This window comes from Pleurodeles waltl, chromosome 3_1, assembly GCF_031143425.1.
Source record: "Pleurodeles waltl isolate 20211129_DDA chromosome 3_1, aPleWal1.hap1.20221129, whole genome shotgun sequence".
NCBI lineage: Eukaryota > Metazoa > Chordata > Amphibia > Caudata > Salamandridae > Pleurodeles > Pleurodeles waltl.
The window spans coordinates 1464966105-1464991551 of NC_090440.1; the positions used below are offsets into that span (position 1 = coordinate 1464966105).

The window sequence follows — 25447 nt, forward strand, 5'->3', positions numbered from 1 at the left end:
GGCCTCTAGCTCAGCCGGCACCTAGGGAAACCTACCAAACCTGTGCATTTTTGAAAACTAGAGACCTAGGGGAATCCCAGATGGGGTGATTTGTGGGGCTCTGACCAGGTTCTGTTACCCAGAATCCTTTGCAAACCTCAAAATGTGGCTAATAAAACACTTTTTCCTCACATTTTGGTGACAGAAAGTTCTGGAATCAGAGAGGAGCCACAAATTTCTTCCACCCAGCATTCTCCCAAGTCTCCTGATAAAAATGATACCTCACTTGTGTGGGTAGGCCTAGCGCCTGCGACAGGAAATGCCCCAAAACGCAACGTGGACACATCACAATTTTTTAAAGAAAACAGTGCCTACCTGTGGATTTTGGCCTCTAGCTCAGCCGGCACCTGGGGAAACTTAGTAAACCAGCGCATTTTTGAAAACTAGAAACCCAGGGGAATCCAAGATGGGGTGACTGTGGGGCTCTGATCAGGTTCTGTTACCCAGAATCCTTTGCAAACATCACAATTTGGCCCAAAAAACACTTTTTTCTCTCATTTCGGTGACAGAAAGTTCTGGAATCTGAGAGGAGACACAAATTTCCTTCCACCCAGCTTTCCCCCAAGTCTCTCGATAAAAATGGTACTTCACTTGTGTGGGTAGGCCTAGCGCCCACGAAAGGAAATGGCCCAAAACACAACGTGGACACATCACATTGTTTCACAGAAAAAAGAGGTGTTTTTTGCAAAGTACCTACCTGTGGATTTTGGCCTCTAGCTCAGCTGGCCCCATGGGGGGCAGAAATGGCCTAAAATAAATTTGTCCCCGACCCCCCCCAAAACCCCGCCCGGGAGCGACCCTTGCCTACGGGGTCGCTCCCCCTGCGTGACATTGGCGCCCAAAAAAAATCCCTGGGGCCTAGTGGTTTCTCCCCCCTTGGGGGCAGATTGACCTAAAATCGGCCAATCTGCCCCCAAGGGGGGCAGAAATGGTCTAAATACAATTTGCCCCCCAGGGGAGCGACCCTTGCCTATTGGGTCGCTCCCCATCTCTAAAAAAACAAAAAAACAAAAAAAAATACACCAAAAATAAATTTGCCCTGGTGCCTAGAGGTTTCTGCCCCCCCCCCGGGGGCAGATCGGCCTAATAACAATAGGCCGATCTGCCCTCAGGGGGGGCAGAAATGGCCTAAATTAAATTTCCTCACTATACTATTAAAAGTATCTATGGACTGACTTCAGTAAATAAATAGATAGAGAAGCTTGCTAATAAGTTTGTCAAGACTGCCAATTTAGCACACATTTTTTTACGAAATGCAGTCTATTTCATAATATTTTTTGTTTGCCTTTCTAGCACTGATATGTATTCAAGTGCTAATTTTAATCTTTAAAGAAGTTACAGGTAAAATAGACATTACAAAAGACAACTATACGTCATCATGGGCTCATCTCCTTTGCCTTGATCCAGGAAGGATATCTTCATTTCACACTGGTAAGGCTCAGCAACATGCAATTGTTTATGTAAACATAATGGAATAATTTTTTGATAAAGGCAGAATGTTCACAAGTTCAATAGGACACTTTTTGACTATTCTCAAGTGTTGGTATGGGGCAATGTTTGAGACATTTATCACAGTACTACATGAATGAAATCATTATTTGGGAAGATTCATGTGAAGAAATGATAAACTGATATGTGAACTTGTTTCGCTAGAAGATATTTCAATTCTTTCTGTTTTTGACCTGCTTCTATATAGCCCATTTGAGAGCAAATTACAAATAACACTGTAGAGTAAAATGGCTATTTCATCCTTTTCAAATCCCACCCCTGACAATTGTCCCACCAATTATCTCTGTATGCAAGAGGTTTACATCCCTTTGCTCAAGTCTCCTTTTCAGACTGCCCCATCTTGGCAACCTTAATACTAATTTTAGTGCCTGATATCGAGGGGAGTAGCAATGGGGCACCTTTAATTCTAATCTCAGAAGGCAGGTGTTGATGTGAATAATTTTGTTGCAAACGTTGCAGTGATAGGCTCAATGATGTCATAGAAGATGTCTTGAGTGATGTGCTGTGTGGCATAATTAGCAGTGCATCGCTTATCTTAGGGCACGAGTTATAGTTACTTGAGATAACTAAAATCTACACTGTTGAATGTCTGTGTTTTTTTAGTCTAAATCGTTACATTGCTACTAAAAATGTCATCTAACTAAAACATTACTTTAACCTTTGTTTTTTTCAGTCAATTATTAGTCCTTTTTTTTCTTTTTAAATATAACGTAACATTTTGTTACGATATGTAAAGCTAACCACCCCCCCCCCCTCCGCCACCACCACCCGGCCACACAGTGCTGCGGGAAGTTGGACCTGGTTTTAACCCCCCTCAGGAAGCCAACCCCATGCTGCAAGGTTAGCTGCGGGCAGTCAACCCCACATTGTGCACAGCCTCTGTCAGTGTGCAGTGGGGGATGGCCACAGGATCTGTCTTGCAGCCAGGCCATATGACCAACTTTTTCCTCCCAAGCAGCTATCAACCCACCAGCAGACAACCACTGCGCACAGTGGGGAGATGGCCACAGAGCCTGGCATGTGGCCAGGCCCTATGGCCAATCCCCACACAAGCAGTCAACCCCACGCTATGCACAGCCTTTAGTAAACCCACCCACAGGTAGAAAACCCCACAGCTCACGCCCTTTGGCTGTGAGCGGCGAGAGGTTGGCCACAGGGTGTGACTTGTGACCCGAAGGCAGCCAACCCCTCCCCACTTCCCTCTGAGGGATGCCACCTCCACGCCACACTCAGCTTTTGCCAAAGCAGCATGGAGACCCCATACCCTGGGGCCAAAACATATATTAAGGTGATGGGGGGGGGGATTGCAGTCCCCCTCCCCGCGCCTTAATTGGCCCCGAGGACTCCATCCCCATGGATCGAATTCTAAGGGTAGGGGGGATGAGCAGGTTCCTCTCCAAATGTTATCAGGTCCCAAGGACCCCATCCTCTGGGGACAAAGCCAATAAAGAAGTGCAGTGGAACTGCTCAGCCCACCTCCCGGAGACTTATTAGGCCCTGGGGACCCCATCTTCCAGGGCTGTATGGGATTTAAAAGTGGAGGGGGCACACAGCCCCCTCCCAGAGCCTAGTTAGGCCCTGGGAATCCCATCTCCCGGGACCTGCCTTAAAGATAGATGGGTGCCTCAGTGCTCCACGTGGGAACCCACCAAGCACTACACTGGGGCCTGCAGGCAGGAGCCCCAGGGCCCCTGCCAGCTCTCCACATAATGCAGGAGCTGGCATTGGTTCCGGCCGGGGTGAGTGGCTTTTGTCTGCTTGCTCACTCCAGGCAGGAGCAAAGTGTGTTCTGTTTCCCTGCCCGTTGGGAGTGCGGGCCAGGAAACTGAACAAAAGTCTTCTCCCAGCCAGAGGGAACATGTTTAAATCTCATGTTACTGGGAGCAGACTTTCATGTTTGCTCCCGGTTGGCGAAGATTTTAAAATGCTTCCGCCAGAAGGAGACAAACATATGTTTCTCAGCCAACGGTAGTGCGGGCCGGAAAACTACTGTGTTCTGAGGGTGGGCTCCTCAAGGCACAGTCACTGTGCAGCACAGGGGGATGGGCTCCACGGGCTTTCAAGGTTCAGGGAGGGAGTGTGCAGCCCCCCTCCCTTTTAGTTAGTATGGCAATTCCCCGGGGATGGGGTCAAAGAGGAGGACAGTGTTGCCCCCCCCCCCTTCCTTTTTACTTAAATTTTGGCCCAGGGGAATAGGGTTCACGGAGCCTAATTAGGTTCAGGAAGGAGGCTGCACACCCCCTTCCTTTGTTTGATCACTGGACCCCAGGGGAGGCCCCTCTCCCCAACCCTATAATGGCCCTAGGGATCCCATCGCCAGAGCCAGATACACTATAGGGGGGGGGGGTCAGAAAACCCCAAGACACCAGGAAAATATTTTATTAAAAAAATATAGGGGTTGGGGCTGTCCACCATGGGCATGGCCATGCCCCGATCCCACTAACAAAGCAGTCTATCTGCCCTCTCTGCTGGGTGTATAGGGGTGATAACATCCATTCTGCCCTCCCAAGAGGCAGAAAGCCCGCTAGACACCAGAAAATATTACAAAAATAAATTATAGCAGTGGGGGCGGCCCACAATCAGCATGGCCATGTTCACCACTCCAAAGAAATGTGGTGACAGTTTTTCTGCTCCCCATGGGGAGTGGGTGGAATGGACAACCCCAAATATGCCCCAACAGGTAAGAAAGCCCAGTAGACACCAGGGATTTGTTTTTTAATTTAGGGCCCACCATGGCCATAACCCCCACAACCAACAACAAGGCAGTCTTTCTGCCACCTGGCATAGGTTGCCCCAAATCTGCCCCCAGGGCGGTTGAAAGCCCGCTAGAAACCAGTCATTTTACATTTGGGGCAAAAGAAAGGGGTGCTGGCATTGAACTCTAGCACTGCCCACACTCCCACCCAAAATGGACAAACCAGTCTTCCAACCCTACCACCCCTCAACCCCCCAAGGTAGGCTAGAAGTTTCCCTCTAATTTGCCTTTGTGGGGGGTGGAAAATCCACTACACACCAGGAAATTCAAAATGATGGCAAAACAAAGTAAAGGAGGTGTCAGGCTACCTGGCATCAAGCCAGACCACCACCCCGGAACGGGTGATAGTGTCTTTCTGCCACCGTGGTGGCAGATAGGAACTTTGTCCCAATTTGGAAGGTTGCCCAATGGGGAGAAGAAAGCCCTATGAACACCAGGCATTTTGCATTTGGGGCAGCAGAAAAGGGTGCAGGTGTTACACATGGACACTAGGTCATACCCCCTACAAAGGGTACAAACCAGTATTGTGGCCTCCCCGGAAGGCAGAGAGGGAGTTTGCCCCCAACTTGCCCCCAGAGGCAAAAAACCCACTGGATGGCTTAATGTTTTAATAAATCAGTGGAGTGAGCCTGGCCCATTCATATATCAGGCCCCAACTTCACCTCTAATGCCTCAACAGTCTTTTTGCTCTCCTGCGGAGCAACGTTTGTTTCGGGATAAGTAGGAGAGTGCTGGGTGGTAAGAAGTGGATTCCTTCTGATTCCAGAAGTTTACATCACCGAAATGTAAGGAAAATACATGATGGTAGCCAAAGTTTGAGGTTTGCAGATCACTGTGGGTAAGAAAACATTGTGGAATTTACGTAAGGCACATCACTGTAGAATCCCCTGGGTGTCTACTTTTTATAAGTGTCTGGGGCCATGCAAACCTACAAACCACAAATCAGCAGCTACCCTGATTGCTTATCTCTCAACGTACCTCTTTAATGCCTTTTGTCTCATGGTCTCTTGGTTCACCCATACAAGTGGGGTACCATTCTTATTGGGAGGTATATAGTAACTGAGAGTAGTAGGATATATATGTGGCTCCCTGCATATTCCAGACATTTCCATCCCAGAAATGTGAGGACAACGTGTACTTTTTAAACAAAATGTGATGTTTCCAAGGGCTTCTGGGTAAAATTAACTAGTGAGAGCCACACAAGTCACACAACCCTATATTCCCCTGTTTGTCTAGTTCTCAAACATGTGCACAATGCTACGTTTCCCTATGTAGGGCTGAACTGTGGCCCAAAATTCACAGCTACCCGCTTCGCAAAAAAATGGTCAGTTTTCAGTGGAAAATGTGATGTCCATGTTGCATTTTGGGCCATTTACTGTCGCGGACACCAGGCCTACCCACACAAGTGAAGTACCATGTTTATCTGAGACTTCGGGGAATGCTGGGTGGAAGCAATGTTGTGGCTCCACACAGATTCTAGAACTTTCCATCACAGAAATGTGAGGAAAATGTGTTTTTTTAAGTCAGATTTTGAGGTTTTCAAGGGATTATCGGTAAAAAATGCTGGTGAGAACCACTCAAATTACCCCACCATGGATTTCCCTAGGTGTCTACTTTTAAAAATGTACAGGTTGCTAGGTGCAGACCAAGCTATGGCCTAAAATCCACAGCTACCTATTTTAGGGAAAAAGGGTCTTTTTTTAGAGGAAAAATGTCATTAATCCATGTTTTGTTTTGGCCTATTTCCTGTTGAGGTACTAGGCCTACCCACACAAGTGAGGTACCATTTTTATAGGAAGACATGTGGGAGCGTAGTAGAACATGTGTTATTACTAACTGGATTTCACTGAATTGGTGCCTTCCAAATGTATGCCAGTATTATGAGAGAAGACATTTTGAAAAATACCCTATAACTCACATGCTAGCAATGGTCTTCACAAATTCAGCAATGTACAAATAACCGCTGCTCCTAAACTCAATATCTTCTGCCCATTTTAGAAATACATAGGTTTCCTTTATACCCATTTTCACTCTACATATTTCACCATATGAATTGGTCTATACTCAGTCTAAATGAAAACACTTTGTATGGTGCAGCTCAGTTGTTTGCTCTGGCTACCCTAGGTTCTTGGAGTATCAACAAACCCTCTATATCCCTACAACTAGAAGGGTCTAGCAGACGTAACTGTACATTGATTTTATAAATCAGCCATTGTGACAAAAAGTTACAGATGAAAACGTCACAAATGGCAGTTTTTTTGCTACTCATTTTCAATATTTATTTTTACAGTTAGTTTCTATGGGAAAACCTTAAGGGATCTACACAAATGATCCCTTGCTGAATTCAGAAATGTGTCTATGTTTCAGAAATCTATAGCTTTCCTGGATCATCCATGGGTTTCACACTGGTTTCCACCACAAACTGGAAGAAGGTTGAGAGCACAAAAAATAGGAAACATTGGTTACCTCTTATGTAAGCTGAGAAGATGGTGGCTTTAGCAAGGCAAATCATTACTTGATGCCATTTTTAGGGGGAAAAACAGACACTTTTATCCGGAGCACTTTTTTCTTATTTTCCCCAAGAAATTCAACATGTAGCTAAGTTTTGCCTATTTTCTTGGTTCCCTCCAGGGGAATCCACAAACCATGAGTACCTTTAGAATCCCCAGGATGTTGGAAAAAAGGTTGCAAATTCGCCATTGACACCTTATGTGGAAAAAAAGATACAGAGCCCGAAGGGCAAACTATCCCAAACAGCCAAAATAACAGGCTGAGAACTTGAAAGGGGATCAATTAAGGGGTTACTACAGCAAATGTAGATTGTCAATTTGTTTCTTAGTGCTTTAACAATGTGAACTGTTTAAAAATGGATTAGAAAAATAAAACGTTTTCATATATATGTATTTTAGTATGCAATGTGAATGTGAGGACACTTAATTGCACTTGTGAGGACACTTAATTGCACTTTCGTTCAGTAGAGTGATGGGGAGTTGACCCTAGGGTAGGTCACTTCCCCGCCGCTGCAGCTCCGCCTGCCCAGGCCCCTGCCACGTTTTGCTAGCGTTTTCTCTCCTTTTGGCATCTTCCTCTTGTTTTTTCTATCTGCGCTCTTTCCCGCCGCTGCCACCCGTGCAGCCCCGCCCCCCCTGCTCCCATTCGCTGTCCTCCCTCCCACCTCCCAGCTGACCCCTTCTCCCCCCCTTCCCTCTTATGACGGCCGCGCCACTGGCGCGCCAAAGGCAAGCCCATCTGCGCCCGTCCGCGCCTGGACCGCGCCCAGCGCCAGCACCCGACTAAGATACGCCCTCAACACCGGACGAACAGCCACCTGCTACCAAGCCAGCCCTAAACGAACCCATGGACCCTTCACCTGTCAAGCCTGCAAATACACATTCCTCCGATCCTGTAGACCACCCACCGGCCCTCGCAACAACAACCACCTCAAGTGCATCCTCCTCAACATACGCTCCGTCCACGAGCACCTCATCGAACTATGGGACCTCCTGGACACAACAGCACAGACGTCGCCTTCATCACAGAAACCTGGATGAACGCCTCCTCGGCCCCAGACATCGCCATAGCCATCCCATACGGCTACAAGATCGCCCAGAAGGACCGCATCAACCAAACCGGAGGAGGAATCGCCATCATCTACAGGAGCACCATCAACATCACGACCACCACTGAAGACACACCCCACGCCGCCGAACACATACACTTCCGGATCCACACCGACCCCAAAACCACCCTTAGAGGAACTCTCGTCTACAGACCCCCAGGCCCACGCGCCAATTCAGCGAAACCATCGCAGACTTCATCAGCCCGCACGCCCTAGCCTCACCAGAATACATCCTCCTCGGGGACCTGAACTTCCACCTGGAGAAAAACGACGACAACAACACCGCCTCTCTGGTCAACAAGCTCGCCAACCTCGGACTCAAGCAACTGGTGAGCACCCCCACCCACACCACTGGCCACACACTCAACCCCATCTTCTCCGCCAACAACCACATCTCCTTCAGCCACTCCTCCGGACTACACTGGACCGACCACAAATGCGTCCACTTCACCTTCAAACGGGAGACTCACCACCATCGCACACAACAAATCCCCCGCAGACGCTGGAGCAAAATCTCCACAAAGCAGCTCGTCTCAACACTGAACCAAAACCCTCCAGCCAACATCACTGACGCCAACAACGCAGCCCACAGCCTCACACAGTGGATCACCAACTGTGCCGAAAACCTCGCACCACTTAAAAAAAAAAAAACAGGCGGGACCAGCATCAAGAAACCTCCATGGTTCATGGACGCCCTCAAAGAATCTAAAAAATCCTGCCGAACCCTCAAAAAAACCTGGCGCAGGGAACGAACCATAGAAAACATGACAGCCCTCAAGATCGCCACCTGTGAACACCACCAGCTGATCCACTCCACCAAAAGGACATCTTTCAAAGAGCGACTAGACAACAACACCCACAACAGCAAGGAACTCTTCAACATCGTCAAAGAGCTCTCCAACCCCAGCGCCAGCTCCAATGACATCACACCCTCACAAGAACTCTGCAACTCCCTCGCTACGTTCTTCCACCGAAAGATCGCAGATCTACACAACAGCTTCGGACCCCAGACCCCGCCCCCTACCACCGAACCAACAGCCCCCACTACTACACTCAGCTCCTGGACCCCTATCAGCTCAGAAGAGACCAGAAGCATCATGAACACCATCCACTCCGGCTCCCCCTCGGACCCTTGCCCCCATCACATCTTCAACAAAGCAGACTCCGTCATCGCCCCCCATCTCCGGAACATCATCAACAACTCGTTCGCATCAGCCATCTTCCCCGAGAGCTGGAAACACGCAGAAATCAACGCCCTCCTGAAAAAACCCACGGCAGACCCCAATGACCTGAAGAACTTCCGCCCCATCTCTTTTCTTCAAGAAGACCGTCAATAAGCAGCTGACCGCTTTTCTCGAGGCTAACAACTCACTCGACCCATCCCAATCGGGATTTCGAGCCAACCACAGCACAGAAACCGCCCGCATCACAGTCACCGACGACATCAGGACTCTGATGGACAACGGAGAAACAACCGCCCTCATCCTCCTGGACCTCTCGGCTGCCTTCGACACAGTGTGCCATCGCACCCTAATAACCCGCCTCCGCACCACTGGAATCCTAGGACAGGCCCTAGACTGGATCATCTTGTTCCTCTCCGACAGAACCCAGAGAGTCCACCTCCCTCACTTCCGCTCAGAACCCACCAAGATCATCTGCGGCGTACCCCAAGGATCCTCGCTCAGCCCAACCCTCTTCAATATCTACATGAGCCCCCTCGCCGCCATTGCACGCAAACACAACATCATCTCCTACGTCGACGACACCCAGCTGATACTCTCCCTCACCAAAGACCCAACCACCGCCAAAACCAACCTACAGGAAGGAATGAAAGACGTTGCGGAATGGATGAAGCTCAGCCGACTAAAACTGAACTCAGACAAGACGGAGGTCCTCATCCTCGGACAATCCCCATCCGCCTGGGACGACTCCTGGTGGCCCACGGCGCTGGGCACCGCACCAACCCCTTCGGATCACGCACGCAACCTCGGATTCATCCTGGACCCCCTCCTCACAGTGACCAATCAAGTCAACGCCGTCTCGTCATCATGCTTCAACACCCTACGCATGCTCTGAAAAATCTTCCAATGGATCCCCGCCGAAACCAGAAAGACAGTTACCCATGCCCTCGTCACAAGCCGACTAGACTACGGAAACACCCTATACGAAGGCACCACCGCAAAGCTTCAGAAACGTCTACAACGCATACAGAACGCCTCCGCACGCCTCATCCTCAACATTCCTCGCCACAGCCACATATCTGCAGACCTGAAACACCTGCACTGGCTCCCAGTCAACAAGAGGATCACCTTCAGGCTCCTCGCCCACGCACACAAAGCACTCCACAACATGGGCCCCGAATACCTCAACAGCCGCCTCTCGTTCTACACGCCCACCCGTCAGCTCCGCTCAGCCAACCTCGCTCTCGCCACCGTCCCACGGATCCGCAGAACCACCGCCGGAGGAAGATCATTCACCTACCTGGCAGCCAAAGCATGGAACTCCCTCCCCTCACACCTAAGAACTACCCAGGACCATCTCGCCTTCAGGAAACTCCTCAAGACATGGCTTTCCGAGCAGCAGTAACTCCCCCCTCCCCCCTCCAGCGCCTTGAGACCCTCTCAGGTGAGTAGCGCGCTCTATAAATGCACTGATTGATTGATTGATTGATTTAGCAATAGAATGCCAAACCCACCCCTTCTGTTTTTAAGTATGCATGTAAACTACCCTACAAAATGATTTTTATACAGCTCTAGAATCAGGTGCTGCTTGCAAATGTACCACTTTGGGGTACTTTGGTTCTGCAATTTTAAGAGCTTTATTAGGATATTTATACCTTCCTTTGAGGGGTAGGGGTTAAACTAACTTTTTGTTTCTGATACACACACAATATATTGAAAATGTACAGTGTCTACTATTACAGTTAATGAACCAATTGCTTTTTAAATGTCTTAGCACAACATTCAGGGTTTGGCAGAGCAGGAGGAACACTGTAAATTGACAGATCTTCAGCTCCTCAAAACCAGTAGTTCCCTGGCTCAATTTAAAATTAGGGGTACTGCCTGTTACCATTAGCAGAGCCCTGCTGATAGTAGTGGTTCTATAGAGGCGGTACTGCCACCACTCAGTTTCTCTGGTCGTGTCTGCCATGTGAGGCATGGTGGACACAAACAGGGAAAATGCAAAATGGAAGTCTGAGTTTTAGAGAAATTTTCCTCAACACAGGCCTAAAGTGGAGTCACTGAATTTCTAGTAAACATCCCATCATATCACATCAGCCATGTTATTGAGAAAAGAGCTTGCGGTATAGAAAGTGTTCTTGTCAAATTAGGCTGAATGTAAATGTAATCCAGATATTCATATAGTTGGCACTGTCTAAAATGGGATTAAAGTGCTTACCTACCTGTTTCACAGATTTTTTATCTAACCGCTCATACATAATTTCTCTCCCTCACTTTTTACATCTGCCTGCAATTGCTTCTTAGGCATCCCTCAAGAGTCTGTCCTGTCGACATTACCAGTCAATCTTTATCTGGCTCCTTTGGCCCATCTCCTTCAATAGTTTGACTTTGGGTTGTTATTTTATGAAGATAATACACAGATTACGATTGAGATATCTGGTGATGGACAGTGCACTGCAAATCAACCATCTTAAACTAAACAGCAAAAAGACAGACATTTTGTGACCTATTATTCTTTCACCCTTTTAGAAACTCAGCTTCTGGCCACAGGAGTCAGGCCATATGTCTGTACCAGTTTCCAAGGTAAAGAATCTGGATATTCAAAGCGATAGCTTTCCAACTCTCTAAGATCAAATTTCTTCAATTGTGAAGTCTTGCTTTTTCCCGGTTCAAAGTGCAGGAACCATATTCTAAAATTATGTTGCCAGGATGTTGTGCCACCATGGTTTCTCAGCTACCCTCTCTTCTTTGCACTAGCACCCAGTGAAACGCTGGATTCTCTACAAATCCATTTGCTTAGTGCAGAAAGCAGTTTATACTTCTCAATGCTTCCTGCTACATTCTAGATTCAGCTGGTTCTATCCAACCCCCAATTTAAATCTGTCAAGCATAAATTGTTAACCCTGCCCAAGATTTGCTGTCAAACAGATACAGGCAGGGCCTTACCTCAAACTGCTATTACTCAATGGAATGTGCTCCCTTTCTTCCTTCGAGCAGAACCCAACCTTCCAACATTTTGCAAGCTTTTGAAAACCTGGTTATTTCATGTTTATCTTCAAATATTGTCTTCTTAACATTCAGTTTTCTGGTGCCTGTTTACTCGGGTTTTGAGGATTATGCTCAGCACCATGAAACACAGTTCCATGAGTGTATATTTTACAAATCCCGGATAAATAAATAAAGACAATCAAACCATTCTTTTTCCAAAACAAATTTGCTTTCTTTAATTTGTGACTGCCAAAAAGATTTTTTTTTTCATTTTTCCAAATGTTTGGTGGGTGGTTTAAAACTCACATGAGGCATTCACTTTTCTTTGTAGGCCAATAGGTATTAGGTCAAAAATGAATAAATCATCCATATAAAGCAGACAAGTTATGAGGGATTCCTACATTTAAGAGAGGACGAATATGTTGAAAGGTGATCCAGGGGAAGGGCAACTAACTGAGGTCCAAAAAGTAGCAGAGCCATTAGCTAGCTCTGATAGCGAATTGGCCAAATGCAACAATCTCAAAATTAGGAGCATTCCTCTTCAGCTGCTTCAACTTATTCCAAAGCATCACCGTACTGACTTTGTCAAATGTCACCCAGAAGTCAACAATGTACTAGTATAAAAGACTGCTTACCTAAACAGAGTTATGTTTTGTTGACAATGCCGAAAAACAAAACTTCCATTGCTTGAGTGGTCATTAATGTGGAATAATTAAAGCTTTTACAGAGATCTTAGCTACTACATCTGAGAGACGTATTATTTCGATAGACAGAAGGCTAAGCCACATCAACATTTTGAAGACAGATTTTACTATAGTTCATTTCCAAGGTTCTGGGACCCTCATATAATATTTTCCAGTAAAAAGTGATGAAACCTTAACACCATATTATTTTTAACATGTAGAAGATAATTAGGCCTGGCTGGTTGAGACAATGTCATAGAGTATATAACCTTCTTTATGTGTTTACTGTTAGAATTTTCATAAAATTATAATCAACCTCATATGCTGGAGGAGTGACTGGATCATGCACAGGACCCTATAAGTTCACATAACGTAACCACCACTCCCATTCTGGGACCTCATACTCTCGTATTACTGGAGGTTCTTATGCAGCAAACGGCAAAAGGCTCAAACATTACCAGACTCTATAACCTCACATGGTCTTAGCCAGTTAGTTTTAGGGCAAATGTTGATTTTTCCTTTTGTTGAGATTATAATGTCTTTTCAAGTCATATTTCACTCAAGGTTGAGTTTCTAATGCCACTCTATCCACAAAACGTCTGTGCACAAGGTGGATCTATATTTATCAAGTTATACCTAGTGCAGAAAACTATGTTGCTGCACAATGGCTTGTTTATCTGGAGTAGCACTTTGTAAAGTAGTTAGGCATGCAACCATACAGGAACTTACAGAAACGTATCAATCGCACATTTTGTCTGGCAAAACGATAAAACATTTTAGGAATCAGGTAATTTAAATATTGATGAGTTCCACTAAGTACTCTTCGTCTGTACTTGGACAGATTTGCTTGGGGAAATCTACTGCCCAAGATAGCCATCTTTTGGTAATTTAAGGATGATTTTAGGCACTAGGAGAATCATGCAAGGGCCAGTGGTCTCTCCTCTCACGTTTGTTTTTTTTCAACTTCAAAATCAAGAAAGCACTTTCATTAATGGCTATGTATAAATATGTGATTTATGGGGGCCGGCGAGGCACCCTTACCAAAGATCTACAAATCAAGCCCAAACTAAAAATGTTTCCACCCTAACGTGAAAAATGGAGGCTGGTGTATGAAAAACAAGCAATATTCCGTCAACACTATCTTCATAATCTGGTGAGCAAAACATTCCAATAAAATCACTTGCAGCCATGGGTGAAAAGAATCTCATCAGATCAGAACTCTGACAAGATTTTCTGCAATGAGTCCAAGCTTATATCACTAGAAGAAAAATAAACATTTAACTATAATAACTGGGATGCAAAATCTACATTTGTTGTTGTATATTGTGGTATCAATGCTGTCAGCTACCAGATGCATGTTAAAGATAGAGGAGTGACAGATTTGGAAATCTTAATCTCAAAGAGTGGTACCAGCCCACCTGAATGCAACCCCCCCATCTTTTGGAAGCAGCTATAACGTAAATAAATGACAGTGTTATCCAGTATTTGAGATCTAGCTATGAGTCAGGTGCCCTGAGCAATAGGATGCTGTAGTATCATTTGGTCTCCACCAATGGATATGTCTAAAACCATGCACATCCCAAAACAGGGGATTTAGATTCACAGTGAACCCATATTGTTAGAATACACCACTCAGACTGCTCTCATCATTATCCCTCTGCCACATCATTGACGTGAATCGAATGCTTATAAATGTTTTTGAGTTATTTCCATAAAACCTGTTACAGATAATATCATTAGTGATATTAATACCACTCTTAGGCTTGATTTCAGTACAACTATGCTACTTAAGGCCCCATCGATCATTGATTCTTGCATTATAATCCTTTAATACCTTTTTGAAAAAGGAATTCAGAGAAAGTAACCTGACATGGTGCAACCAACAATGGGGAAACAAGGTTGGATTTACAATGGTATCCCGAGATTAAAGTCAAGCCTTCAGAATTTAGTATTGCCCCAGGTCGAGAAAGGGCATTTTTTTATCTTATCCACCAATTCTTCACTTTCTAGTGCATTATTCGAGTTTAGACTGAATATCAATTGAATTTCTTTAAGGCACTGGAATTTAAATCAGAAATATCTGGCCTGTGAAATGTCACTTAGGGTATCATAGACCCCCTCTTAAAAATGTATTCAATTTTAATTTCCAATTAGATTTAAATGAGTTTACTACCAACAGAAGAATAACAACATAACTGAGGGTGCAACAAATAAACTAAAACTTAAGTGCCAGATGTAGCAAGCATTTTGCATGGTGCAAACTGCGAAAATCGCAGTTTGCATCATGCAAAATGTCGATTGCGATGCTCATTCACAATTTGCGAGTCGGTACAGACTCGCAAATTGTGAATGCGACTCGCAAATAGGAAGGGTTGTCCCCTTCCTATTTGCAACTCGCATCGCTATGCTAAATTGCTTTCTGACCGCGAATGCGGTCGCAAACCAATTCGCAGTTACCACTAGTGTCACACTGGTGGTAACCCATTCGCAAAAGGGAAGGGGTCCCCATGGGACCCCTTCCCCTTTGTGAATGCTGCCAAAAAAGGTTTTTCAGAGAAGGCAGTGGTCCAATGGACCACTGCCTACTCTGAAAAACCGAAACCAAATGGTTTCGTTATTTTTTTTATCTTGCAACTCGTTTTCCTTTAAGGAAAACGGGCTGAAAAAAAAAAAAAAAAAAAAAACCTGCTTTATTTAAAAAGCAGTCACAGACATGGAGGTCTGCTGTCTCCAGCAGGCCACCATCCCTGTGAATGCAGGGACTCGCTCTAGGGTCGCAAAATGCGACCCACCTCATTAATATTAATGAGGTGGGTCTTTGCGACCCCATAGCGACTCGCAGACGGTGTCTGAGACACCGTTCTGCATCCGATTTTGCGAATCGGAAATTGCGAGTCGCACCGACTCGCAATTTCCGATTCGCAAAATCGGACCTACCTACATCTGGCCCCAAGTTGGTTTCTTCCAGGGCTCATCTTTCATGCGTGACCTTGTTATAGCTTCAATACTGTTTCACCCATCTCAACTTGGATCACTTGTTTCTCCTCATTTTATACCTTTTTCTGTGACTTTTTTTCAAGGTCTTTTCCCATGGGTATGTTTGTGTTTCAGCAAGTCTCATTTTATGAGTAACTGTACTGATTTTAAATGACCAGCAATAAAAAAAATGTACTTACTTTCTGGCTTTCCTCCGTGTTCCTCCTGTTTTTGACCCACTGATCATGGATTCCTCTTTGTCAAAGTAACCTAATTTAATTTTTTCACATCTTGCTTTTTTCATTGTCTAACTGACTTAAGGGAACATTTGAATAAACTGTTCCTATCTGATAATCTTTTTCATCCCTCATAAAAAAATGTTCTTATTGTTATTAGATTCCTCTTGAAATATATCAGAAATAGTTTCTTAAATATCATGTTCTTAGTAGTCTTATCCACATTTTAAATTATACATTTCTTTCTTAATCCACTCTATTTCTTTCTGCAATTCTCCATTTGTATTTCAGCATGCTCTTTAACACCCTGATCATGTGTAAAGTTTTTTCTGTGAACACTCAGCTTGGTCCTTATCAGTGCCTCCAAAAGCGAGAAACAACGTGTCACAGCCACTATTATCGCTGCAATAGGTGAAAAAGTTAAACAACACCGGATACTGTACCTATTTTCGTGGAGACATAATGAAAGAAGGATCACACAGTTTCTGCCTTTTTGCTGTATTCTTGTAAAAGGAAATGTTTTCTGTTGACCTATTAGTATCTCTTATTATAGCTGATTTTATTATCTTAAATTTATGGTTTGTGTTTGGTATTGTCACTGCCCTACACCTACAAGCAGGGCTCTGTCATTGTTGCTCATTATAAACCAAATTAAGTCAACAGTGTTTTAAAGTGGTGGTATCCCGCCACTTCCTTGATTAATTATTTTGCTGACATCTCTCCTCAGATTATATCACTATTTGTTCCGGTTTTCCGAAAAGAAGGCCCCTGTTACTTTGTTGGTAAAAGGATACCGTGAGACTTCCTTTGTTGGAACCCATCTACCATGCCAAACTGGAAGATTTAATTTTTTTGTTGGGAAGGTAACATAACTAGTTAACATGGAGGAGTTTGAAAACTATCAGAAACCTGTCCTAGGTCTTGTCATCATCACCGGTTCCGCAGGTATTCAGAAACCCATCACAACATCACAGACCTCTGGAAAGGTCATGAACACTCAGAGTCATAGCATGCTCCTTCATACTTCTGCACTATGGCATACACACACTGTCACCCAATCTCCTGTCAAAACTCAGATTCCCCTCGGAGTCTTGCAGGTTTCACAAGCACATAGTTTCCTTTGTTCCACAAACAGCATGGTTGAGTTTACCTTAATTTAAAGGGTTAGCTTTACAAGTCTATGTCCCAATGGTACCCCTCTCTGCAACACACTTCTACCCAATGGTGCGTTTTCCCTTTCAGTTAAAACACTTTTAGGTCTCCCTTACTGTTTAAAAAGTACTAAAAACCTTTGTGGTGTTGCCTATGTTGAACTGTATTCTGGCAGAGCAAGCTCTTCTGAGATTTCACCTAGAGAAACATCCCGTTTGAAATTTGACAAGATCTCATTCCACCAAAATCTGGCCACCTATCTTGCGTGCTGTAGTATTTACACCATGCCCAACATACAGGAGGTTACTTGTAATTGTCACTAGAAGAGAACATAATCCAGAGATAACTTCTCACCTGATTTCTGGTTCCAATTTGAAGCAACCTCCTTCTCGACACTCAGAAGGATTTCTTCGACAGTGGTGACACAGGACTTTGTTCACAACTCCTGGGTCTAGAAAACAACAAAACACAGGAAAATGTTGGGCAAAGTGCAGATGTTGATATCTTGAAGCTAGTCAAACATCATTACATTTTCATACTAAGTACATTTGCATCAGAAAAGTCTATGTGGCAGGCACCATGGAAACAAGGATACTTTTTTCATGTCAAAGGTTAATCAGCAGTTTTGCTTTATACTACGGAAGCAGCCAAATGATAGAGACATTTAGAGGCTGCACAAGACCCACATCAAGAACATTAACAAACCATTTTTTGGAGAAGTGACATTGGGGTACTTTAGCTAGAATTTTGAATAGTACATTCTGATATAACAGTTGTTTTCTTTTGTAACTTCCACAAGGGAAAGTTATAGTCATGATTGAGTAAGAATACGTACAGAGGAGGGTCACAGAATGGTTTGAGTATATTTACCCCAGAATAGATTTCTAAAGGTGAATCAAGGCAACTTGATCAAGAAAAAGACCAAGGAGAACCAGGTCCAAAGGCAAGTGGTTACTTCCAGATTCCCATCCAACCCCCTTTCCCTTGTAGGATTGTCACTACCATGCGGTGACTGGGCATAATTTCCTTCGGAGTGGGTGGAAAGGTGTCACTTCTGTAGAAGGCCTCGTATTCAGGTAAGTGAGGCCTTGACAAGTCAGACCACCAACGATGCAGACTAGCCATCAGGTGGTGGTGTTTCCATGGCTTGCCAAGCAGCTTCTGCGAAACAATATTCTTAGGGTTCTGAGGCTACAGGGTTGTAAAGCAGAAGTTAAGGATAGTGAGGGAAGTGGTCTAACAGGTGTAGAGCCTGCAGCTTCATCTGACAAAAACACAGGAAACCTCACCAAGCCTGTACACTGAAAGTATTGACAGATAAGTAGCTCCTTAATCCTGTCGGTGATGGTTTATGGCCATGAGAAGATTGCAGGAGGGTCACAGGCAGGGAAGAATGTTTTAGGAACTTCATGGTGTGAAATGTGATGAATATCACACTCCAGAAGGTATTTTCCCAAAAGGTAAGCCCAAATAGGATATTTGCTAGACAACAATGTGGGGATATCTGTTGTTCCTTTGGACAGATTAATTATTTTTTTTAAACACTTTTTATTGTTTTCGGTATATGCCATATATTGTTATTCACTGGACATTACAGAGTAATATTTTCCATAGTAAATAATACAAAGCATTATTGTCTTGGGAGCACTGTATTCCATTATTTACCATTTGTATGTTCAGTTTTCTAGTACATTACAGTGCTTTATGTATAAATTTGCATAGTTTGATCCGATATAACTCATAACATTTAAACCTTATTCTCCTTCCTTCATGCTCTAACTTGACATATCGTTCTTGTAGGGGCACCATAGCAATGGTGCAGTACAGTTTTAGTCTTCTTTCTTCAACACATTTACACTGTTCAGCATATAGTTTTGGGGAGTTCTTAACCACTAACTGTATCCAGCGGCATCATCCCAGCGCCCCATTTCTACTCTTAATAAAACACTAGTAGTGGCAGCTAGTTTATATCAACTCTAGTAATTTATTAAGGGCCGTTTTATACTTGTATTCAGGCCTCTTCCTCTTCACATGCTGCTTTAAAAATGTACAATATCTCATCCCAGTCTAAAGCTATTGGTAGTCTTCTCAGTTCTCTGCTCTCCTCTCTCCTGAGGGCGGCACACTCTGCCCTTCCCCATTCCAACACGTCCATACCCCATTGTGCCACAGAGGGAGCTAGTGTGGCCTTCCAGCACATGGTCAGTAGACGTTTTGCCAGTAAGAGTGCTAAGCCTGTAAGTCGTGTGGTCACTTTTCCTTTTCTTGTGTGAGGAAGCAGTCCAAGCAAACACACCTCCGCTGTTCCCCATATAGTGTTTCCTATTACCTTCTCTAATATGTTGTGCACCCCATCCCAGTATTGGGAGATATTAGGACAACTCCACAGCATGTGTAATAATTCTGCTTCCTAAACCCCGCATCTGGGACTTTTTGACGGCACCGCCGGGTACAGCAAATGCAATTTGCGCGGTGTGAGATATGCTCTATGTAGTATAACATATTGTATAAACTTAAATCTTGTATTACGGGATACCTTACTAGGGTATTCTAGAATTACTGCCCATTCTTTGTCAGCTAATTCTTTGCCAATGTCTAACTCCAACTTCGTTTTTAGCGCCGTCAGGGGCTGCATTAGGTGAGCTCTGAGTCCCCGGTAAAGGCATTTTATTAAGTGTTTCCCATGCCCTACGGTATGTATAGTTTGTATAAGATCATGTGTGGGGGGCTCTATGCCATCTGGGTCCCAGTGTCTTTTTACATAGTGTGTTATATTTGCGTGCAACAAGAACACTGAGGAGGACAAGTTATATTCATGTATAAAATCACTATGTGTGAGTAAGTGATGATCCCTGAACAGCGACCCCACTGTGTCTACTCCTCCCTGTATCCATCGTTGTATTCGGCTTTGGGTTAGTGTTCCAGCATTTACTGGTAATCCCAACAGTGGGGTATTAGGGGCATAAGGAATTGTATTGGCTGTATATTTAAGTGCGAGTTTCCAATATTGCAGGGCCACTTGTAGTAAAAGTGGCGTTCCTTCAGGGAATCGGGATCCTGGACACAGCAAAGAGTGTATATTGCCCTTATCTAGCATTATTTGGGTGTTTTCTATTTCCTGCAAGTTTCGTCCGACCAGCCAAAACGCAAGCCATTGCAGTTGGCTCGCCAAACAATAGGCCTTAAAATCAGGTGCACTCATTCCCCCCTGATTCACTGGCATTTGTAGCTTAGACAGTCCAACTCGCCGCCTTTCCCTCCCCCAAACGGAGGGAGAGCTTTAAAATATACCTCTGGCACTTTCACCGGTAGATTCATAAAGTAGTATAAAATGCGGGGTAGCATCACCATCTTGGCCAGCGCTAGTCTGCCCGCAATGGATATTGGTAATGTTATCCAGCACTGAATATGTGGCTTAAGTGAGGTCATTGCTCTTCGTAAATTACCTTCTAGTAGATCCAATGGGGTTCGATAAATTTGTATACCCAGGTATCGAAACGTATCTACAGCTACTTGCAGTCTTTTATCACCAAAGTCTACCACATTACCTATATCTGATCCGTAGAAGGAAAATGCCATGGACTTGTCATAATTTATCATCAGTCCAGACAGTGGTGCAAAGTCATGAAATATCTGCGCAGCAGTACTTGGGTTGCGGTTTAGAACTTTCATATATAAAATAATGTCATCTGCATATGATACCGCATGTTTTGTTCTCTTTATGTCTATTCCCCAGGACTCGCCGTCGCGCCTCAATCGATGTGCCAAAGGCTCCACCGCTAGGACGAACCGTAGGGGAGACAATGGGCATCCTTGTCTAGTACCTCTATAAACATGATAGGCGTTAGAAATGTTCTGTCCTGTGCGCGCTCTTGCCGTAGGAGCAGCGTAAAGCAGTCGGACCCAACGTATATATTCGTGCGGAAACCCAAATCTTATCAATACACCAAACATGTAGTCCCAGCTCAAGGAGTCAAATGCTTGACGAAGGTCTAAGGAGAGACACCCCGCTTGGGAGTATCCCTCTCTAGCCGAGTCCATCACATGATATAACCGGCGAATATTCAAGGAGGTGTTACGGGACGGAATGAATCCGCATTGGTCTGTATGTATCAAATTGCCTAAGGAGCCTCTGCGCTAATATTTTTGCTAGTAAATTATATTCTGTGTTTAGCAATGATGGGGGTCTATAGGACGATATATCTGTGGCAGCCTTTCCAGGTTTTAACAATAAGGTCACTATTGCTTGTTTAGTAGTATCTGGGATGTGTCCCACTGACAACGAGGCATGGTACAATTTTTCCAATTGTGGGGCTAGTTTTGAGCTATGCAAATAATAGAATTCGGACGGAAGTCCATCCGATCCTGGTGAGTTATTACGCACCATACTTTTAATGGTCTCGCGTATCTCCCCCTGTGTTATCTGTGCTCCTAAAATTTGCTTGGCCTCGTCATTAAGAGTTGGTAGCTCAATGCCGGCTAAGAAGGAATCGATGTGTGCTCTATTCATTATTGTTGGGGCGGAATATAATGTTATATAGTAGTCTCGAAATGCCGCATTTATCTCCATTTGTGCAGTTATTCTAGTTTGTTGCGGTGTATTAATGTGCAGTATGGGAGTGGGGGATAGCTCTTCTTTTATAAGGCGCGCTAGCAGTGTCCCTGCCTTATCCCCCTCGCTATATGCGCGTTCCATGTATTTTGCGTAATCTACTTTTCGTAGTCTTTCGGTTAGGTCTGCGTGCTCGGCTCTGGCGTCTTGTAGCTGCTGAGCTTGAGGGGTTGCAATATTGCCTCTCTTTCTAGTGGCCCCAGCTTGTCATCTACTTGTTTGAGCTCTCTTGCTATTACTATCCGCACTCCCGTCATCGCTCCCATCATTGCTTCTCTTACTACCACTTTAAACGCCTCTCATTCCACCAAAGGAGAGGACGAGGTGCCAGTATTATCAGTAAAGAAATTTGTTATTACCTGAGCTATTTCTTCCCTCAGCACTACATCTTCTAATAGTGATGGTTGCAGGCGCCATGTTGGGATCGGTGTAGATAGTCTCCCCCACACCAATGTCAGTTCTAGTGGGTTATGGTCTGATAGTGTTTTCCCTAAGTATGTAGCATGGGTCATCTGCGCTTGCAATGTTGTGGTGCATAAAACACGGTTAAGTCTCATGTGTACTTTATGTGGGTGGGAGTAGACGGAGTACTCTCTCATGCCTACGTTTCTGGCCCGCCATATGTCTGTTAGTGCCCAACCCTGTAACCAATTCGTCAGTGCCTCTGCTTGTCTTTGTGCATTAGTGCCAGATAATGGTGGCGTGGAGCGATCCAGGGTAATGTCAGTACTACGTTAAAGTCTCCACCTAATTTCCAAGGGATATGTGTCCATTGTGCCAGTACCACCGATAATCGTTCTAGGAAGACATCCTGGCTGCTATTTGGGGCATATATGCTGCCCAGTACTACGGGTTTCCCATCTAAGTTACCTCTGATCAGAGTGTACCTGCCCTCATCATCTATCCTAGTGTCTAGTACCTCGAAGGGCACCCCAGCGCGTATCCACACAGCCGCCCCTCGTGCAAACGCAGAATATGATGTATGTAAGAGTTGTCCCCGCCATTTATTGCGGAGTTTCGCCGCTCACGTGTGGTAAGGTGTGTTTCCTGCAAATAAACAATGTGTGCTTTTCGGCGGTCCAATTGGGCCAATATTCTATGCCGTTTGTGCACAGGTCCCATGCCACGTACATTCCAAGTAATAATATTGTACTCCCGTATCGAAGACATTATGAAGCATTAATATAATTGTCCCTCCTGCAGTCCATTCCTGCCTTTGTCCCCCTAGAGATGTTATCCATGATGTGTTTGTTGATGTCGAACTTTTTTAATAACTAGCAATTCCTACAACTGAACTCAATACTAGGCATAGCCGGAACAGACTTTGCCAAACTTCTCCGCAATAAAAACCAAACTGACTTACAACCATTATTGTAAAAACTAACCAATGAGCCTTCGCAATGGGGGTTATACAAGATGTATGTTCAGTAGGACTCGCCCGTGGTCAACGGGTTTCTCTATGTAAAACAAATATCACTGAGCTTGACCGTCCGGGCCCGCCTTTTGAGGGGGGAAACACATAATCCCCTCAGGATATGGGGACATAACCATAACTATTCCCTTCTATATGTTTTCAAAGTCAAACCTCGGAGCTGGTTTCTTCATCCTGTGGTCACCGGTGTCTTGCTGAAGGTGTGCTTTGTTTATATTGGAGTTAGCCATTTTTTTTTTTTTACGCGGATCGTGTGGGCACTTTGTGATTATTCATAAGTCTTACTGGGGTATTTAGGGGGAAGTCTTCAGGAGCTCAGTTTTGCTTAAGCTTGTCCTTAAAGATCTTGCGCTATTTGCGAGGTGATAGAGGGAAATAAAGCCAAACTTCCCTCTGAGTCAGACGCCACGCTGCTATCCATCGAGGAGGCAACACCATGTGGAGAGGAGTCTACTCTTTGTATGGAGTATGCTGACTGAATTGCATCATGTTGACCTTCCAGTACTTCCGATAGCGTTGGGCCCGTTTTTTTCCGTGTTGAATGTTGTCGACTTTGTTTGTCTTTGCGGGGCTGGCGGAGCGGTCTTGAGGATTGGGCATCAATTTGGTCTCCGGTCCTCGACTGCGGGAAGGTCGTGTCTAGCCAATCACATACTAAAGCAGGTGTTTCAAAGAAATGCGCTTTTTGATTATATGTAATTCGTAATCGGGCCGGGAACAGTAGGGCATGTGTCAGCCCCTTCACTCGCAGTCTCTTTTTTACGAATTGGAAAGAAGCTCTGCGTTTGTGACTGATATTGTGTAGTCTGGGTATAGAGAGATTCGAGTGTTATCTACGACAATGGGGTCCAATTCTCTTGCTACCTGTAATATAGTATCACGATCTCTTCAATTTAATATCCGAGCTATCAAGGGGGGCGATGGTGCCCCCGGTGGAGACCTCTGTCAACACCAGGACAGTGCGCGCTCTACGGGCAGCATAATGCAAAATGACAAACCTTATGCAATGTAATAACTCATGCATTTTGTGTTGATATTGTATATTAACCTTTTGCATTGCAGGTATTTATCTTGAAATGTCATTAATGCTGTTTGTAATGTATTGTTCATTTTCAAGGCTTTGCTGCAGGAATACAGGGTGTGGTTAGGGTGTGGTCCCTATTCTGAGCCTTTCTAGACGCCTTTCCTGCAGCCTGGCTGGGTGCGGCATGTAGGCAGGGCTTGGGTCTATTTAAAAGTACCCAGCCCAGCTCTACGTGCTCACTATTCAGAGGTCCCGGTGCAGAGCAGCAGCATTTCCCTGAACTCCTGTTCCGGAGGCCTACTTAGGCATTTACCTGGCCCTGTCCTTATTATTTTGCTGATCTTCAAGCAGGGCTGTAAGGCGGAGGTCGGGGTAGGCCCCCGACTCTGTTTCTAGAAGCATTTGAGTTTTGGCCTTGTGATTTACAGTGTGCGCGATTCATTCTTGGCAATTAACCCTTGCAGTTCGGATCGGCAGAGAACGTGATCATTTCGAGGCAGTTCAATCTTGATGGTTGAATCGGTAACAGTGTGCGCGATTCATTCTTTGCAGTTAACCCTTGCAGTTCGGATCGGCAGAGTGCGGAATCATTTCAGGTATTTGAGTCTTGAGGCGCAGTCTGGCAACCAGGTGCGCAATAATTTCTGGGCAATTGAATCTTGAAACTCAGACCAAACAGAGTGTGATCTATCCAGACAAAACAAGTTTAGTCAGTTTATCTCTTCCACAGTATCATTCATGAATCCTATACCAGTTAATTCTTTGGGAACTAATGTATTCATTGATTCTTGTTATGACGTCATTGCTATTCTAAGGACTAACTTGAGAGAGTTCAATGTTCAGAGTATATAATTATAAGAAGATGTTATTTTGAAAACGCTCATATGAAAGTCTGCGTAATCCTTCTTTTATTTCCAGGTATCCAGAGTTAAAAAGGTCACGTTATTGAAAAGTCCTTGATCTCTCATGTTATTAGAGTATAGATAATTAAAACAAAGTTCATGAAGATTAATGTGAATAACCTTGCTATTGTGTTCTTAACTCTTGCTTCCACAGGTCTCCTTCCCAGCTGTTCCCAACCTAAAACCCCATCCCCAACTTGGCCATTCTTTAACTCTGTGCTATGATAGCTAGTAGAGTTTGGAGCTGCCAAGAGGAGGACGTATTGGGAACAAGCGCAAACCCTGAGGATCCGGTCTCGCTGACAACCTCCTACTAGGCGCTGTTTCTATTGTGAAGTG

The 25447-nt window shown here is 44.7% G+C and overlaps 1 protein-coding gene across 2 annotated transcripts in view; it reads right to left on the minus strand.

Annotated features, from left to right (window-relative positions):
• Positions 1-25447, minus strand: part of ZRANB3 (zinc finger RANBP2-type containing 3) — a 744981-nt gene that overhangs the window by 637706 nt on the left and 81828 nt on the right. For both annotated transcript variants that reach the window (XM_069225060.1, XM_069225059.1), the window contains exon 2: positions 17493-17589. The gene's annotated coding sequence lies outside the window, so the exon portion shown is untranslated. The remainder of the gene's footprint in view (positions 1-17492; positions 17590-25447) is intronic.